The 19043-nt window shown below is 41.7% G+C and overlaps 1 long non-coding RNA gene across 1 annotated transcript in view; it reads left to right on the top strand.

Annotated features, from left to right (window-relative positions):
* Positions 1-19043, top strand: part of Hectd2os (Hectd2, opposite strand) — a 70062-nt gene that overhangs the window by 34850 nt on the left and 16169 nt on the right. The window contains exon 3 of the long non-coding RNA NR_033510.1: positions 8865-8946. This is a non-coding gene — a long non-coding RNA (Hectd2, opposite strand). The remainder of the gene's footprint in view (positions 1-8864; positions 8947-19043) is intronic.

Raw genomic sequence — 19043 nt, 5'->3', positions numbered from 1 at the left:
ACATATCTAAACATAACAAAGGCAATTTACAGCAAGCTGATCACCAACATCAAATTAAATGGATAGAAACTCAAATCAATTCCACCAAAATCAGGAATGAGACAAGGCTGTCCATTCTCTTGGTATCTATTCTATATAGTACTTGAAGTTTGAGGTAGAGCAATTAGACAACTAAAAGAGATGTAGGGAATACAAATTGGAAAGAAAGAAGCCAACGAATTGCTATTTGCAGATGATATGATAGTATACAGGTGACCCCCAACATTCTACCAGGGAACTCCTACAGCTGATAAACACCTTCTTTGAAGTGGATGGATAGAAGATTAACTAGGAAAAAAAAATAGTAGCTCCTTCTGTATACAAATGGTAAACAAGCTGAGATAGAAATCAGGGAAATAACCACCGCAATAGCCACAAATAATATAAAGTACCTTGGGATAACTCTAATAAACCAAGTGCAAGAGCTGTATGATAAAAACTTCAAGTCTTTGAAGAAGGAAATTGAAGAAGATATCAGAAGATGGAAAGATCTTCCATTCTCATGGTTCAGTAGGATTAATATAGTGAAAATGGCCATCCTACCAAAAGCAGCCTACAGATTCAATGTAATCCCCATTATATTCCAACACAATTCAACACAAAAGAACAATATTCCATTTCATATGGAAAAACAAACAAACAAACAAACAAAAAACCAAGATAGCTAAAACAATCCTGTACAATAAAAGAACTTCCAAAGATACCACCATTCCTGATTTCAAGCTGTACTATAGTGCTATTATAAAAACTGATGGTTATTGGTATAAAAACAGACACATTGAACAATGGAATTGAATCAAAGACCCAAATGTAAACCCACACACCTATGGACACCTATGGATACCTATGGACTTTTGATAAAGAAGCTGGAAATATACAGTGGTAAAAAAGACAGCATCTTTTTGGGTTTTTTTGTTTTGTTTTGTTTTTTGATTTTTGTTTGTCTTTTCAAGACAGGGCTTCTCTGTGTAGCCCTGGTGGTCCTGGAACTCACTCTGTAGACCAGGTTGGCCCTCAAACTCAGAAATCCGCCTGCCTCTGCCTCCCAAGTGCTGGGATTAAAGGTGTGCACCACCACCACCCGGCTAAAAGACAGCATCTTTAACAAACTGTGTTGATCTAACTGGATGTTGCCATGTAGAAGAATGCAAATAGATCCATATCTATCATTCTGCACAAAAACTCAAGTCCAAATGGGTCAAAGACTTCAACATAAAAACCAGATACACTGAATCTGATAGAAAAGAATGTGGGGAATAGTCTTGAATGCATTGGCACAGGAGACAACTTCCTGAACAGAACATCAATAACTCAGGACTTATATATCAACAATTAGTACATGGGACCTCATCAAACTGAAAAGCTTCTGTAAGGCAGAGGACATTGTCAATAGGACAAAATAGCAGCCCACAGAATGGGAAAAGATTTTCACCAACTCCATATTTGATAGAGGGTTGATATAAAAAATATATAAAGAACTCAAGAAACTTGATATGAACAAACTAAGTAATCCAATTTAAAAATAGGGTACAGATCTAACCAGAAAATTCTTAACAGAGAAATCTCAAATGACTGAGAAACACTTGAAGAAATAGTCGGAGCAGACCTTGGGCACAAACTCCACAGCCAGCCCCACAACACCCAGAGGCAGCTTCACTCCCAGGATCAGAGGATCACAGAATCCCAGCAGCTTGGCCACACCAGGATCTCAAGGTCCCAAAGGCAGCTTGACTTCCAAGAGCTCAGACACACCCAGGATCTCAGGATCTTAGGATCCCAGGACCCCAGAATCACAGGATCACAGAAACAGCTTGACTTGGAGGAGTTCTGACACAACCAGGATCACAGGAAGGACAGGCTCCATTCAGACATAGTCAGGACAGATAGCACTAGAGATAACCAGATGGCGGGAGGGAAGTGTAAGAACATAAGCAACAGAAACCAAGGTTACTTGGCATCATCAGAACCCAATTCTCCCACCATAGCAAGTCCTGGATACTCCAACACATCGTAAAAACAAGATTAAAATTACTTCTCATGATGCTGATAGAAGACATTAAGAAGGACATAAATAACTCCCTTAAAGAAATACAGGAGAACACAGGTAAACAGATAGAAGCCCTTAAAATGGAAACACAAAAAATCCCTTAAAGAGTTACAGGAAAACACAATCAAACAGGTGAAGGAAATGAACAAAACCATCCAGGATCTAAAAATCGAACTAGAAACAATAAAGAAATCCCAAAGGGAGACAACCCTGGAGTTAAAAAACCTAGGAAAGAGATCAGGGGTCATAGATGCATGCATCACCAACAGAATACAAGAAATAGAAGAAAGAATCTCAGGTGCAGAAGATAACATAGAAAACATTGACACAACAGTCAAAGAAAATGCAAAAAGCAAAATCTCCTAACTCAAAACATCCAGGAAATCCAGGACACAATGAGAAGATCAAACCTAAGGATAATAGGTATAGAAGAGAGTGAAGATTCCCAACTTAAAGGGCCAGTAAATATCTTCAACAAAATTATAGAAGAAAACATCCCTAACCTAAAGAAAGAGATGCCCATGAACATACAAGAAGCATACAGAACTCCAAATAGACTTGACCAGAAAAGAAATTCCTCTTGTCACATAATAATCAAAACACCAAATGCACTAAACAAAGAAAGAATATTAAAAGCAGTAAGGGAAAAAGGTCAAGTAACATATAAAGGCAGACCTGTCAGAATTACACCAGACTTCTTAACAGAGATTATGAAAGCTAGAAGACCCTGGGCAGATATCATACAGACCCTAAGAGAACACAAATGCCAGCCCAGGCTACTATACCCAGCAAAACTCTCAATCACCATAGACAGAGAAAACAAGATATTCCATGAAAAAACTAAATTCACACAATATCTTTCCACAAATCCAGCCCTACAAGGGATAATGTATGGAAAACACCAACACAATGAGTGAAACTACACCCTAGAAGAAGCAAGAAAGTAATATTTCAACAAACCCACACAAACATAATTCCACCTCTAACAAGAAAATTAACAGGGAGTAACAATCACTTTTCCTTAATATCTCTTAATATTAAAATTAATATTACCAACATATCCTAATCGACTGAAATTCAGAAATAGGAGGAATTAGAAATTCGTTGGCTGTCATTCCTGGGGCTCTCTAATTTGGTAATGGGAGAAATAGGTCCAATATTGTACAATCCATATACACTTTCTGCTTGTTTGTACATGACAGGGTCTTTCTGTGTGCCACATAATGGTCTTGAAATCATGTTTCTCCTATCTCAGCCTCTCTATTAGTAGGATTGTTTATTTAATGTTTTTACACTATACAATGGTTTTCAGAATAGCTTAAATATTTCAAAATTATTTATACAGCCAAAAGAAAGAAACTGTCTACATTAAATGTAGACAATTAATTTGGGAGGTGGCTTGTAAGAGAACAGCAAAGAGTAAGACTGAAGGCTTTGCTTGATATTTATAATTATTGTAACAATTTTGAAGGAAAGGGTTTATTTGGCTTAAACTTCCATACTGCTGTTCATTACCAAAGGAAGTCAGGACTGGAACTCAAGCAGGTCAGGAAGCAGGAGCTGTTGCAGAGGCCATGGAGGGATGTTCCTCACTGGCTTGCCTCCCCTGGCTTGCTCAGCCTGCTATCTTATAGAACCAAGACTACCAGCCCAGAGATGGTCCCACCCACAAGGGGCCTTTCCCCTTGATCACTAATTGAGAAAATGCCTGACAGTTGTATCTCATGGAGGCATTTCCTCAACTGAAGCTCCTTTCTCTGTGATAACTCCAGCTGTGTCAAGTTGACACAAAACTAGCCAACACAATTGACCCCTTGTCAACTTGACACACAAACACATCACTAGTAGCCTCCACCCTTACATTCTTATTCATCCCCAAGGTCTAAATAACTTTAAACGTCTCACAGTCTTTACATATTCTTAATATTTCAATCTCTTTAAAATATCCATCTCTTTTAAAAATCCAAAGTCTTTTTACAATTAAAAGTCTCTTAACTGTGGGCTCCACTAAAACAGTTTCTTCCTTCAAGAGGGAAAATATCAGGGCACAGTCACAATCAAAAGCAAAAATCAGTCTCCAACCATCCAATGTCTGGGATCCAACTCACGATCTTCTGGGCTCCTCCAAGGGCTTGGGTCACTTCTCCAGCCATGCCCTTTGCAGCACATGCATCATCCTCTAGGCTCCAGATGCCTGTACTCCACTGCTGCTGCTGCTCTTGGTGGTCATCTCATGGTACTGGCATCTCCAAAACACTGCATGACCCCTTCAGTCCCGGGCCTTCAATTGCAACTGAGGCTGCACCTTCACCAATGGCCTTCCATGGCCTCTCACAGTGCCGAGCCTCAGCTGCTCTGCGTGACCCCTCCATGCAGAAGAGGACTTTATAAGTTACTCTTATTCTGAGATGAATGATTTTATTCAAAATCATCACAGCCAATGAACCAGAATCTTACCCTCACCTACCATCTGTGCCACCCTCCAAGCAGAACCATTGTTCATTAAAACAGTTGATGAATGACTTCATGGATAGACCATCTTAATACACACACCATTTTTTAAATGAATGTAACCTGTTCCCTGCAGGCTGAGAATGACGACAATCACTCAAGTCAAATAGCTTTGACCATAGCAGGAAATCTGTATCCAAAAATCGTGCCTACAATTCATTCCTTGGCACAGCAGAACTGTCAACTCTTAGCTTATCTACTTTGGAGGTAACATCCTTTGGTGATGTGAGGGACATTCAAGTACAGCCTTATTATAATGAACTCCAATGTCCAAAAGCTGTTCTTATTTTGTGTTTGTACCACAGTAAGAGCCAAGATTTTAAGCTCTACTAAAAACAAAATAAACAAATAAACAAAAGACTTTATCTATTTATGTTCATTAAAAACCTAATAATGATATATTATTTTAAAATATACAGTTAATATATTTGGAGTTATTTAAAAGTTATATTGAGAAAAGTGTATGTATTTTCAGTATTGCTGTATACAACCATCTACATAAGACTGTTCAATTGATTGTTGTTTTATATCAAACAACTTTTATAATACTCATTTTTATATTACAATATTTTATAAATTTTAAAGAATATGATAAAAAAATGAAAGGTATTGTAGGTTTTGAAGGGGGGCTCTCCAGGAGGAGTTGGGGTACAAAAGGGAAAGAAAACTGTGATGTAAGTCTACTTACTCAAAGTATGTTTTTAAATGTTAACAAATTCAGATAAATTGAAATTATGAATCTTTTATCATCATAATGCAATAAAACTTAAATCAAAGGAAAAAAGATATAATTAACATCCTTAGCCATTAAGGAAATGCAAATCAAAATAACTCTGAGATTCCATCTTACACCTGTTGGAATGGCTAAGATCAAAAACACACCTCCACTGTTGGTGGGAGTGCAAACTTGATTGCAGCACTTGGAAGGCAGAGTCAGGCAACAGTCAGAGATAGCCTCTGCTCCAATTGTTACGGGACCCACATGAAGAGCAAGTTGCACATGTTTTACAAATGTGTATGTAGGGGGCCTATGTGCAGCTCCTGCATGCTCTGTGGTTGGTGGTTCAGTCTCTGTGATTCCCCATGGGCCAAGGTTAGTTGATTCTGTGGTGTTTTTGACCCCTCAGAGTCCCTCAGTCCTTCCCCAACTCTTCCACAAGTCTCTCCAAGCTCCACCTGATGTTTGGCTCTGGGTCTCTGCATCTGTTTCCATCAGCTGCTGGATGAAGCTTCTCAGGAGACAGTTCTGCTAGGCTCCTGTCTGCAAGCATAGCAGGCTATTGTTAGCAGTGTCAGGGGTTAGCTCTTTTACATGGGATGGGTCTCAAGTTGGGCCAGTCATTGGTTGGCCGTTGCCTCAATCTCTGCTCCATCTTTATCCCTGTTTATCTTCTAATTTGGGGGTCACAGGCTTTGTGGGTGGATTGATGTCCCCCTCTTTCCACGGGCTACAGGAGGTGGCCACTTCAGTCTCCATAACCCCCACTGGTAGGGGTCTCAGCTAGGGGCACCCCCATGGACTCCCTGGAACCTCCTTATCCCAGGTCTCCAGGTAATCTCAGAGATGCCCGTCTGGACTGCTCTTCTCACTCCCAGCTCTCTCCCACACCTCCTCATGATAAAAAGGATACTTTTATTTAGATTTTCAAGGATATTAAGAGCAGGATTGAAGTCTGTCACTTTCATTTTCTTTACTTTTTGAGTCAGCTGTTTATGGTTTTAGTGAGGACATCAGTCGTTTAGCAAGTATTTTACCAAAATGATTTTTATCCTGCTTTAGACCAGAGGATGCAGAGACAAGTCACTATCCCCATACACTGCAAAATACAAATGATATGAATAACATAGTAGAGCACACTAGGATCATCTTAGATGACTTCATCTGCTTTTAAGTTGGTTAAATACGTTTTAAAATGACCATCTGTGTTAATTTAAAAATTTTAGAGTTGGAATCTTGGAATTGGCTAAGATAATAACCTCGAAAAATTTTTTTCTAAAGAATAAATAGCAATAAAAATGTTCCCTAATGTTTACACACACACACACACACACACACACACACACACACACACACACACACACATACACACACATATATATAGTGGTCACAGTTTTTTTTTTTTTTTTAGTTAGTTATTTTTAGGAACTTTAGGGGCAGATTGTCCATAAAAACAAACTCACAAAGTAGAAGCATGGAGTGTGCTTCTTGGGATATCTAAGTAGAAACTTTATATGTTTATATTTTAAGCCCCAGGAAGGCTTGCTGGAAGGACGGAAGGTTAAGCTTGCTGTGTAGAGTGAGACTGTTCCATCTAGAGACATACTCAACAGAGACGCAATGTACTCTTGGGGAAAAATGGGAATTTATATATATAATGCAGGGTCTCTCTTTCCCCTCTGGATTTTATCCTGAAACAGCCCATAGCAGTCTTTTTCTTCGATACAGTTTTGTTCTTTCTAAAAGGAGATGGAGGGGTGGGGGATAGAAGTGGGGTTGAGAGCCCTTAGCGCTCAGAATGTATCTTTAGTTTATACACAACCGATAACATTGTTAAGTAGTTTCCTATCCAGTATTTCCTTTTAACTTAGATTTAGTTTCTAGAGTTTTTATTAATACATTACTAATTTGTTTCCTTTCTTTGCACATTTCTTGACTTTTTTTGGTTTGTTTGTTTTCTGTTTTTCTAATACAGTGTATCTCTGCCTAGTCCTGGCTGTCCTCAAACTCACAGAAACCCTCCTGCCTCTGGCTCTCAAGTGCTAGGATTAAAGGCATACACCAGCACACCTGGAATGTTTTTTTTTAATTCTTTATCCTAGTCTGATGTGATGGTGCCTAATCTCGAGTCTTGGGAGGCAGGAGCAGGGGGATCGGGAGTTCACTTTCATCTTTAGCTATATAATGCTCACCCTGTAGGTTTTAAATTGCCCTGGCTCCACTCAAGGTGCTGTAGTCTCTCGCCTCATAGCATTGGGGGAGGGATTTGAATAACATTCCCAGGAAGGACCATTATGACTTATATTTCTGTTTTGTGATAAAAACTATCATCCTTGGAATGAGTTGGAAGTCTATGGTTGTAAGAAACAAAAGCCCTACCCACGTCCACAGGTATCTTGTTCTGATGAACATACCTGATTGAAGAATTAGTGTGTCTGGTGTATGCTGGTATCCTGACTCAAAACCTTTCTAATTGTCTCCATCAACAGCACTCCACGTGACTCTGGGTAGGGGGGGTCCTCTGACTTCCACATCCTGTGTGCGACATGGGTGGCTTTTCCCTTTAGGTTTCCATTGACCACGGGTCCTCTTGGTCCTCTTAGATGAAACCAGGATAAGAAGGAACCCGGCCAATGTCACTTCATTTCCTCTGAGGCAGATTTAATAGTTGAACTGTTCCCAAGCCATAAAGCAGAGCCAGTGGTGATTTCTGGAATGTAGCCAGTGGTGACTGCTGGGATGTAGCCAGTGGTGATTGCATGGATGTAGTCAGTGGAGTCTTGGAGCACATAGCTGCTCAGTATCCAGCCTGGTTTAAACAAGGTGGGATTTAGGAAGCCGATCTGCTGAGGGCGAAACTAGTAAGAACTCATCACTCTCTGATCACAGATTCATCTGTTTGCTTATTTGTTTATGGAAGGCTTGCATAATGGTTCAGATAGGCCCTGTGAACATTCCTGCAGGCTGCACTGTGTGTACAGCACACAAGATGCTATGTACAAGCACCATATATGGTGCTCTAGGAAAGGCACGGCTTAGATTCCAGTTTGTCCTTACCATTTTCAGTTGTGTGATCTTGGGGAAGAGCTTTCATGTCTTTGTTACTCAGTAGTCAAATGGGTAAGGGTAATCCTTGCCTTAGAAGCTTGCTGGTGAACACCCTGGGGCACTTAATGATTGTAATAGTTGTTCTGTTAAATGAAACGGTTGGTAGAACACTCCTGGGAAGCTATTGGGTGGAGGATGTGTGCATGCACGTGTTCTTGTTTGTGTGTATTTGTGCACACACTCGCATGCATGGGTGTTTGTGTGCATTTCTTGAGCATTTTAAAGTCAAAGCCCAGATAGCATATTTTTTTGCACCCATAAATGCTTTTCAGTTTTTACATGAAGCTGAAAGGAACTTAAACATTAAAATGAGAACTAAAAACCCACCTCTAGGCAATGCTATTATCAAATATACATACTTAATAATTCATAAGTGTTACTATATCCTAGTCACATTCTAACTTCCCCTTTCTTTTTACTTTGTAATTCTGGATGCTTCAGTACTGAGTGTCCTCCAAGCCTCACTTTTCCCCCTGCGGTCCGGCAGAGAATGGTGGCGTCACCCTAGAGCGAGGATTTGCAGGTGAGTGAAGACAGTATTGATTGCACAGCACCCTGATGTTGCCACCAGTGAGGAGGGACTGGGGCTTTGGCCCCCTGCTCCCTGTGTCCCCTGGCTTCTACAGAGAAGGGAAGCATCCTTTGACACACATACTCTTGCCAAGAGTTTATCAGCACCAGGACGCTCAATTACTCTTTACAGCTGCTTTTCAGATCAGAATCCAAAGTTCACCAAGTGTTTACTTTATATTTTACGTAATTTGCTTTTAATCTATGTTTGTTTCCTTAATCTCTGATCTAGTCTATGAATCATTTATCCTAGACTTTTCTCTGCCTCCTCAACTTTCATAATTGTTCTTCACAGGGTTCACTTTTCCTCTATCCACTTTATTTCCTGGAAAATGGTCCATTAGATCCAGGATCTTGATACTTTTAAAAGAATACTTCAAAAGTAGTGGTGAGCTACATCAGGAGGCACCTAGTGTCTCCTTGTTCTGTTTTTTTTTTTGTTTTTTTTTTGTTTTTTTGTGATGAATCAGTGGGTTCAGACATTGCCAACTTGAAAGCACCATTTCTAAAGTTTCTCCAAAACCGCTCAGCCACCGAAGATTGTTCCTGGATCAATCCCTATTAGTTAAATGGGGATTTTGTGTGTTTCCGTACATTTATAATAGCTTACATTGTACATATTATTTAACGTTGTTACTGTAGCTTAGCTTAATGTGCTCGATCTAGTGTCAGGTGAGTAAAATGTCAGGTAACTGAGGAAAACCGCCGCTGTGTCTCTTGCTTGCCGGGCTGCCCTTCTGACGTTGAGCATCCTCGAAGCCTCGGTTGGGCCGTTCTTGCTACATCTGAAACTCTAACATGAGGACATTCTCTCCCATGTGTGCACTAAGGAAAGGTCTGCATCCCACAAAAGACCTGGTGTCAATATAATAACACTCGCACTGTGGCTCTACATCACTTCCTTTTGCAGGGATCGTGTGAAGGAAAAATTTAAAAAGATGAGCTAACCTACTGCGATTTGGGAATTTGAGAGAAAAAAAAAAGCAACCTTAGTCCATGATTTTGTCATCTGTGTCACAAATACTCATAAAATCTTGAAGATCCATGATGCAGAATCTAGTAGGGCGCCTATCATGAGTCAGTGCACCCGAAGCTCTCTTTGGAGTGTTTGCTCTGCTTAAGTTGGTTACATGCCATTTGACTAACTTCTTTTTGTTGAGAAGAAACCTCTAACAGACTTCCTATTTGTTTATAGAGTATCTTTTAATTTCCTTACATAAATAACAGTAAAACCAATGTCTTCTTTTTCTTTTGTAAGTTCCCTATTTCCTTTCCCCAGATAATTTTAGCTAATATCATTCTCCCTACTTTTCAACCTTGTTTCTTAATATTGGTTTTATGTGTGTTACTATATTGTCATCTGGTATTAAAATTACCTTGCTTGAGCCTAGTTTTTTTCCCCCCTTGTATAAGTGACTTGATCTTTCCCCCTAATGGGTTTCCCAAAGAGTCTTTGCTATATCTTTGAAATCTAGTAGATTTACCAGGTTGAACTCAATTCTAGTTTTCTGGGTCAGGTTTTCCTGGATTACAGTGTGCCCTCTTAAGTAATATATTTAGTTTTATTTATGCAGTATAATATTTTATACTGCATCTTCCCAGCCAGAGGAGGCAGGTAATTGATGCCTTCTCACCCTACCACATATTTCTCTAATTCTAAGAATTCCTTCTTCTGCCCTGATAGCAACTGCTTTCTACAAGTCTGGCTTTTCTGTGTGATGTGTAATTTAGTCATATTCTGCTACAACTAAAAAGAAAATCAGTGTCTTTTTGTTTAATTGCAGCATTTCTCTGCTTGCTTTTCAGTGTCTCTTTGTTTAATTGCAGCATTACTCTGCTTGCTTTTCAGTGTCTCTTTGTTTAATCGCAGGATTCCTCTGCTTGCTCTTCACAGTCCCTGAAGGATTTTGTTAGTTCTCCATTACTTTTGTTACCTGAGACCCATCTTTTCATCCTGTTCCTCCTCTTCCTTGACGACCTGGGATGTTTCCACACTGAGACAAAGAGGAAGAGACACATCTAAGCAATTCTCTACAGATAGTCTCACTCATCTCTGTCCTGAGTTCTCCTTGTGACAAGTCCAAAAGCTTGGCCACAGTCCTGAGGCAAAAAGTTTCATGGAAACTGGTCTCTTGGAGTCTTTGGCATCCCATAACATGGATGTGGTCCAGATATGTCCTTGCAATAGTCGTGAAGGGTTTAGTGTGCTTTCTTTCAATATTGTTTTTATTATAAGTGCCTCCAAGGAATGATTTGACAAATAGCTAAGTTAGATTGAACATTGCTTCCTGGCCTCTACCAGTGTTCCAATATCCTAGGAAATTGTTGAGCTGACCTTGGGCTTTGAATTTCGTAAGAATGTTACTTATTCAGACAAAATGCCTCCAGTGTTGAAAGAGAGATAGTGAAAGAAATCAGGCATTGCAGTTTACTGGTTAAGAGTAGAAATCTCAGAACAAGTTCTACAAAATAAACTTGGAATTCTCACTACAGTCAGGTATGGCAGACTACATTACATATTAAAAGAAAGTTGGTGGGCTCCTCTGTTAAATGGAGGTTCCCTATGGATACTTAGAATAACAACCAAGTCACACCCATATGCAGGAATTTACAATGGTCTAGGAAAAAGGAGGGTTGTGGTTTAAGAAGGAACTAGAGTAAATACTTAGAATAACAGCCAAGTCACTTCCATATACAGAAATTTACAATGGCCTAGGGAGAAGGTGGATTATACGATAGACTAGAATTGGAACTATAGCTAGGGCGTGAAACCCTTGCCCCTGGCTTCTAAGAATAAGCTGACCTTAGGTAGGTATGATTTTTATCTCAGTTGTAAACACTGCCTGGTTCTTGCTAGCTTTTATGTATACATTCCTCTGTTTTGTGTCATTATGCATCAGATGACTTCAATGTATCTTGGCTGATGTGTCACCTGACTTCCTTGTTTTCTTCTGTAATATAAGTCTAATGCTTGCTTTGAGACATTACATTCAGATTCAACACTCTCTTGTGTTCGTGTCTGTTTGTCACTTGCTGACTCCTTGCCCACCTGAGTACTGGGACCCTGATTTCTCCCTTGGGTTGAAGAACCGACTGAGTCCAGCCCGTGGCACCAACCATAAAATTATTTCATTGATACTTCATAACCATAGTTTTGCTACTGCAATGAGTCATAATGTAAGTATCTGATAGTTACCCTTGTGGGGGTCTTGACCCTAGGGTTGAGAACCACTGATGCAGAGTGCCTTCTCTGTCTCAGCAACATGCCCTGGGACATCCTGTGGCCATGAGAAGACTTGCTAAAACGTTTTGCTGAACAAAAGTCAACCTTACCACCTCTATCACCTCTGCCACTGCACTAGACCAGATCAGCGTGAGAGTTGCTTGGACTCTGGTGTTTGTCTGTATCCAAGATGGCATTCTTGAACTTTTCCCAGTTCACATTTACCCTGTACCCAGAGTGTTATTTACAAATTATAGTGTGAGTACATGGCTTCTCTTCTTAAAATGCACCTGTGGCACCCCACTGCCTCTCAGAGGACACCCCAGATCTCCAGATCCTTTCTGTGTTAGATGCACCTGTGGCACCCCACTGCTTTTCAGAGAACACCTCAGCTCCCTCCTGTGTTTGATGGCTGTACAGGTCCAGCCTGGCTGCTCCTCATCACATGCTGTCCTCTCTCCTCCTCTTAACAGTCACTCTGGTCTTCTGACATTTCCTCATCCCTTTCTCTCTAGTGATTGGGTGTGGTCATTTCCTTCCCTAATATGTCTTTACTCCCTTCTCCCATGCCCATCTGCTTAGAAAAGACACCAGAGGCCTCCCCCTGTCTCCCTTTTATGCCTATCACAGTAAACAACTTTTGTCTAGCATCCACTTTTCTTTAACTTCTAGCTGGAGTATGGGCTAAGAGCAGGAGGAACGTTACTGTATCATTCATTGTTCTCTCCAACACTGTCTGGCAGAACTCCTTAATAAATGATCATAAGTTGAACTGGACAGCCTCAAGAACACTAGGAATGATTGCTAGTGGCATGGGGACCATGGTAAATAAAAAGCTCAGTAACTAAAAAACATGGTATCCTCGCACTTTTGAGAAAAATCAGTTATGCTGTACGACATTCGTATGCAGGCATTGAGACTCACCCTCTAAAGCAGAAGGGAGGGATACTGTATTCAGAGGTGCCCAGCTTTGTTTTCAGAATTATTCAGTTACATATGAAACTCCTCATCTCCTGCTGACAAAGTGATATCTGCAGAAAACTGGCTGCCTTCCAAGAGGAAGGAAGGACTCCTCAGATACTTCCCAAAGAGATGAAAGAATTTCCGAAATAGCAGCTTAATGTTGTGCCACATATGGGCTTTTCAAATTCACAGCTGGTCAGACAAACATTTCTGGCTTCAACCCATTTGAGTTACTGTCTCTGTGGCTTCAAACACCCCAAATGTTAACTCCTAGTTGTCATGGATTTTCTGCCTTGGCCCAGTTCAATACAGTATTTCTAGTGCATGAAACCAGCCTTAGACCAAGTAGCCACATAGGATGTAGGCTCCATGGGTGGAGGGATGTAGCTCAGTCAGCAGAATGCTTACCTAGCATACATGAAGTCTCTAGGTTTGGTCTCCAATATGGGAACACATGCCCATAATCTAAGCAGTGATATAAAGGGTTCAAGGCCATTTCCTCCACACACAAAAAAGTTCAAGGACAGCCTAGCTTACCTGACCTGGGTTCCATGGAGGTGGTGCCCTACCTGTCCTTTGTCTTTTCAGTTTTTCAACTAGTTAGACTTTTCCTACATGGTGTTGAATGCTTGAGTCACCTGTCAACCATCAATTAATATAAAGAGACATTGACACTAACTTGGACACTCCCTTTAAACGTGCTCATCCCTGCTCATATGACCTACCCTCTCCCTCTTTGGTTACTATCACCATGTAACAGTCATCCCAAGGTATACTGGCTTAAAGCAACCTTTCCTATTAAATTTAAAGATAGAAATTTAAACAGAGAAGAATATGGCATATGCCTCATCTCTTCATATGACACAGTTGTGTGGGCGCTAAGGTGAGGGAGGTTTTGGCAGGTGGTATAGTCACACTGAGGCTCCTCCATCCACATTGCTCACATTAGGCTGCTTTGACTTGACCTGGGTGAAGTCTCTCCATATGGTTTGAACTTCTGCACAGCGTGGCAGCATCAGGCTAATCAGGTTTCCTACATGACTGGAAGGTTAATGCCTCACGTAAGGCAAGGCACATTATGTGGAGAACACAGCCAGAAGCCGTGTAACTCGGAATGGCACAGTTCCAGAAGCCACGGAGTCATTCTGCTGTCCTTCATTAGCAAAAGACACAGGATACTGAGACTTAGGGGAGGGAGAAGTCACCTCCCCGTTCTGACGGGACCATGAGCTGCACTGTAGAGAGGAATATGGGCTGGGAGAGATCTCTGCACTCATCTCTGGAAAACACTATCTGGTGTACTCTATATCTTTACCTACTGATAAGGAGTAATCGACTTTCATCAGTGAAGGCTGAAAGATGATTTTCAGTCAAGGTGACGCTTTGATCATCATGGGCCTTTCAGGTTTTACTGTTTCAATAATCTGTCTGTCTATCTGTCTGTCTGTCTGTCTGTCTACCCATCCATCTATTTCTTTCTTTCTTTTTTTTTTTTTTGGTTTTTTGAGACAGGGTTTCTCAGTAGCCCTGGCTGTCCTGGAACTCACTTTGTAGACCAGGCTGGCCTCGAACTCAGAATTCCGCCTGCCTCTGCCTCCCAAGTGCTGGAATTAAAGGCATGCGCCACCACGCCCGGTTTTTAAAAATTACATTTATTTACTTTGTATGCATGCATGTGCATGTATGTATTTATATAGTATGTATGTATGTATGTACGTACGTATGTATGTACGTATGTATATGGAGGTCAGAGGACAACTTGACAGGAACTGGTTAACCTTCCACCGCATAGGTACTTGGGATTTAATAAACTCAGCTCATCAGACGTGGCAGTATGTGCCACCTGACAAGCCCCTGGGTTTGTTATCATTTAATCATGATAATTTTTGGCTTAGAAGATTATGTTTTTGGTGTAAATGTATAGGCAAGATGAAAGACTCTTTTTGTTTAGTTTTTAAAAAATCAAGATATTAATAAATACGCCTTGGGGGAAATAAGAACTGAAGAGCTTGGGAAAGCTTGTAGGAATAATTTTCTCCTTAGAAATTAATGTGAGTTATTAGCATGAAGCCCAAGAAGTCTTACATCAAAGAAATCTTCTGCAGGGTTCATGAGAGGGGAACGGAAGCTCTGAGGTACGGCAGTGGGGAGATAATAGGGCGTGCGAGAGCTGAAAACAGACACAGGGAATTCAGGGCAGGGGTGTGTCTAGAAAGGCTTACGAGGGGTGTGGGGCACAGTGGTATAGAAGAGGGGGAGTTGCCAGGGGAGTGAATGGGGTGGCGGGATGGGGGGAGCATCAAACTAAAATTGCAGGGTAACCTGCTACAGCGACGGGGAGCAGCCTAAGGCCAGCATAGTTGAGTTAGAGTAGATGAGCATTTGTAAGGTAATTAAAATAGAATTTAAACAGAGGGGCTTAGCCAATAAAGAACTTCTGCACAGATAGGAGGATGTGACTTGGGGTCCCCAGCGCCCACATAAAAGCTGGGCAGGGCAGTGCACAACTGCAACTCCAGTGCGGGAGGTTGGGGAAGCAGACAGGAGGATTCCTAGAACCCATCGACCGGCCAACCTTGTCAAACCATTGAGTCCTAGGTTCAGTGAGAATGGAGGTACTCTGCAAATATGTGTGTAGGTAAAGCTGCTCCTAGACGCCATAATTAAATGAAAATCCCAGTGCCACGGGTGGGCTACTTTTCTATGAGTTTCTGGCTAGGCACCAGAGACCCCCTAAACAATACAGGCTATTACAGTGTGCCATGTAGGCTGCTGTGGGGACGGGGAGGGGAGGGTCATTTAAAAAAAATCTTACTCAGTTGTGAGCTTATTTTCTATACTACCAATCTAATAGGCAAGGGGTGGCCACTGGTGTGTGTGTGTGGGGGGGCAAGAAGACTGTTTGGAGGAGTTATGAATTTGAAGTCTGTCCCCCAGAAGGGAATTCACATCTGGTTCTGCAAGCCTGCTCAAAGGCCTCTGGTTGGGGAAAAGCTTGGAAGTTGTATTGCTAAACGGACATGATATGCTTGTCAAGTTGTCTTCTGAGCATTTATATTGATGCCCAGAGATTAGCGCTGCTGTCTGGTTTGATTAGTGTAGTGGTTATTCCTGGTTGTCAACTTGACTAATACAATTAGCAAATGTTAATACAGACTCACAACTCACCTAAGTCCTGAGAATAAGAGGCTGGTCAGTGCTCAGCCCTAGCAGAGGCATCTATGTCACCCCTCTGAGGCTCAGGGAACAGCAAAGAAGAAGGCACAGAAAGAATATAAAGTCCAAAGGAGACAGAATGCAGTGAAAGTCAGACACGTGGTTGCACTCTTGACCTTTCAACACACCATGACTAACTACGCAGGATTGACTCTGTCTGTGTGGGTGTGGCGTCCCATGCCCTTGCCCTTAGCACCTCAGAGGCATGTGCAGGCAGATCTCTGAGTTTGAGGCTACCCTGGTCTCGATAATGAATTTCAGGTCATCCATGACTGCATATCGAGATCCTGTCTCAACCAATCAATTCAGTGGGTCAATGATTAAACCTATCGGCATTCTGACTTGAATGGGGGAAGGGCTTGTAGGCCCCACTCCTCCTGAGGAGCTGTAGGTATTTAATAATTGCTGGTATCCGGGAGGGTGCGGCCATTTTCTTCAGTGGTCTGGGAAAGTCGCCCCATGCTCCAGCAGATAGTCTCTCCCCCATGTTTCTGTAACAAACCTTGATTAAGTTTACCAGGACACCAGAACCAAACCAAAGCAAGACACGAAAGTCTGTAGAAGTGGAGTAGTTAGGAAGGCGATCAGAGGGAGTCAGAGGGGACAAGAGAGGGTAATAGAGCATGAATTTGATCAAAATACATTATATACATGGATGAACACGCTATGGTGAAACCCATGCTTAACAATAAAAGGGTAAAATTTTCAAATAGAGAAGGAAAAAGAAATCAGGTCTTGAGGTTCTGGGGGTGGAGGTGGAGAAGAAACCGACAAGAAAAGAATTCTCCCTTTCGTTGAGTTTGGGCATCTGTTCATGACTATATTTCCAGCCCTGCTGTGATCTCTTAAAAGTTACATTTATTTATTTTGGTGTATGTGTGGAAGTCAGGACAATCTGTCAGAGTCTGTGGGTTTTGAGTATTGAACTCAGGTTGGTCAGGCTTGTTGGCAAATCCTCTCCTGTGGAGCCATCTTGTCCCCCACCCCTGCTGTGAATGTTAATAAATCAGCACTTATCAGGCCTTGGTTTCTTCACCTGTGAGGTGGTGATTTGAACGTGAACTTCACAATAATGTCAGCCCATAAATGGCACCAGACAGAGAGCAACTGCTATTAGCATCATTAAGCTCTTCCTGCCTCACCCTGTTCTCTCTCTCTCTCTCTCATTCTTCCCGAGAGCTCTACAAGGGACGGAACCACCACACAGTTCACTTCAGTCTGTTCTTCCCCACCCTCCTCACCTCAGGGACTACACCAAATGGAATGCCCCTCTCACATAGCTGGACCTGTTTTCACAAAGACAGGTGCCTTGCTGAAAGGAAGTTGGAGGAGAAAGCTGTAAATTCCCTCTGCTTCACCTTCTCCAGCCCTGCTGCCTCAGGAGCTGTGGGGCACTTTATTCTATCAATCACCCTTAGAGGACACAGCATTCACAAACACTCATGGTCTTATATCAACCATGTTGACTTAATTCTTGTACCAAAAGATTGTCACAGAATCCAGGGGGATTGGGAGGAGGCTAGTCAGGGCACAAGTAAAGCAGAGCTTTGAGGCTCAGGCTAGGAAACAGGCTCTGTCTTTAGGCAGGAATGGAACTAGAGAGAGTGCAAAAATCTGGCATTGAAGGACCAAGGTGCCTGTCCAGCTTTGCCTTACCAACCTGTAAGGCCTGGGAAAGTCACTTGCCTTCACAACTTTGGGTTTCCTTGCCTGAAAACAGAGCTTGGGTAGAGTTCTATATGCAGATGGGGTGAATTTGGTCTGAGCTCCTAGTGGTCAAAATATGCATACTTTATGACTGCCAAGGACACAAACAAGAGTGTTCATAGCATTTTTAAAAAAATAGCCCAGACTGGGAATTACCTGAATATCGATTCACAGTCAAATGGATAAATATATCGTATGAGATTCATAGTGAAATCAATGAGGAAGGCAAGATGTACATACTATAGTACATGTAAAGGATGGATTAATCTCTCAGATATGAGGTGAAGCCCTAAAAAGCACAAATATGGATCCTGGTGATGCCATTTATATGAACATGGAAAATCTCCGTTTAAGATTTTAGAAATGACAGCAGTGATGTCTAGTCCAAGTGTCTCAAGGGACTGCCCTGCACAGGGACACTCTAGAGTCATGTTCTGCCTCTAGACCAGGATGTTGGTGTCTTAAACCTTATTAAAAATAGACCAGACAGGGGGAGTGGAGAGATATCACAGCAGTTAACAGCACTGGCTGCTGCTTTAGAGGACTTGGAGTCAACTTCTAACACCCACGTGGCAGCTCTCAAACATATAAGTCTAGTTCCAGGGGGGTCTGTGCCCTCTCCTTCCTCATGGGCACCAGGCACACACGTGGTAAAACACTAATACACATACATTTTAAGCTAAAATAATATATAGCAAATAAAACATTCTGAGAAGTTGGTGGAAGTGGGAGAATCTAATGGCGCTTACAGACCAGAGTTCCACTCCCAACTCTGTCCATCTGTGGTGGTTTGAATGACAATAGCCCCCATAGGCATGTATGTTTGAAGCTTGGTCCCCAGTTAGTAAAACTGGGAAAGATCAGGCATGTGGCCTTGTTGGAGGAGGAGGCATGTCACTAGCAATGTGCTTTGAGGGCCAGTCCCAGTTTCTGCTCTCTGC

This window comes from Mus musculus, chromosome 19, assembly GCF_000001635.26.
Source record: "Mus musculus strain C57BL/6J chromosome 19, GRCm38.p6 C57BL/6J".
Lineage (NCBI taxonomy): Eukaryota > Metazoa > Chordata > Mammalia > Rodentia > Muridae > Mus > Mus musculus.
Note: the sequence above shows the minus strand (reverse complement) of the source record. Positions and strands in the feature narration are given on the sequence as shown.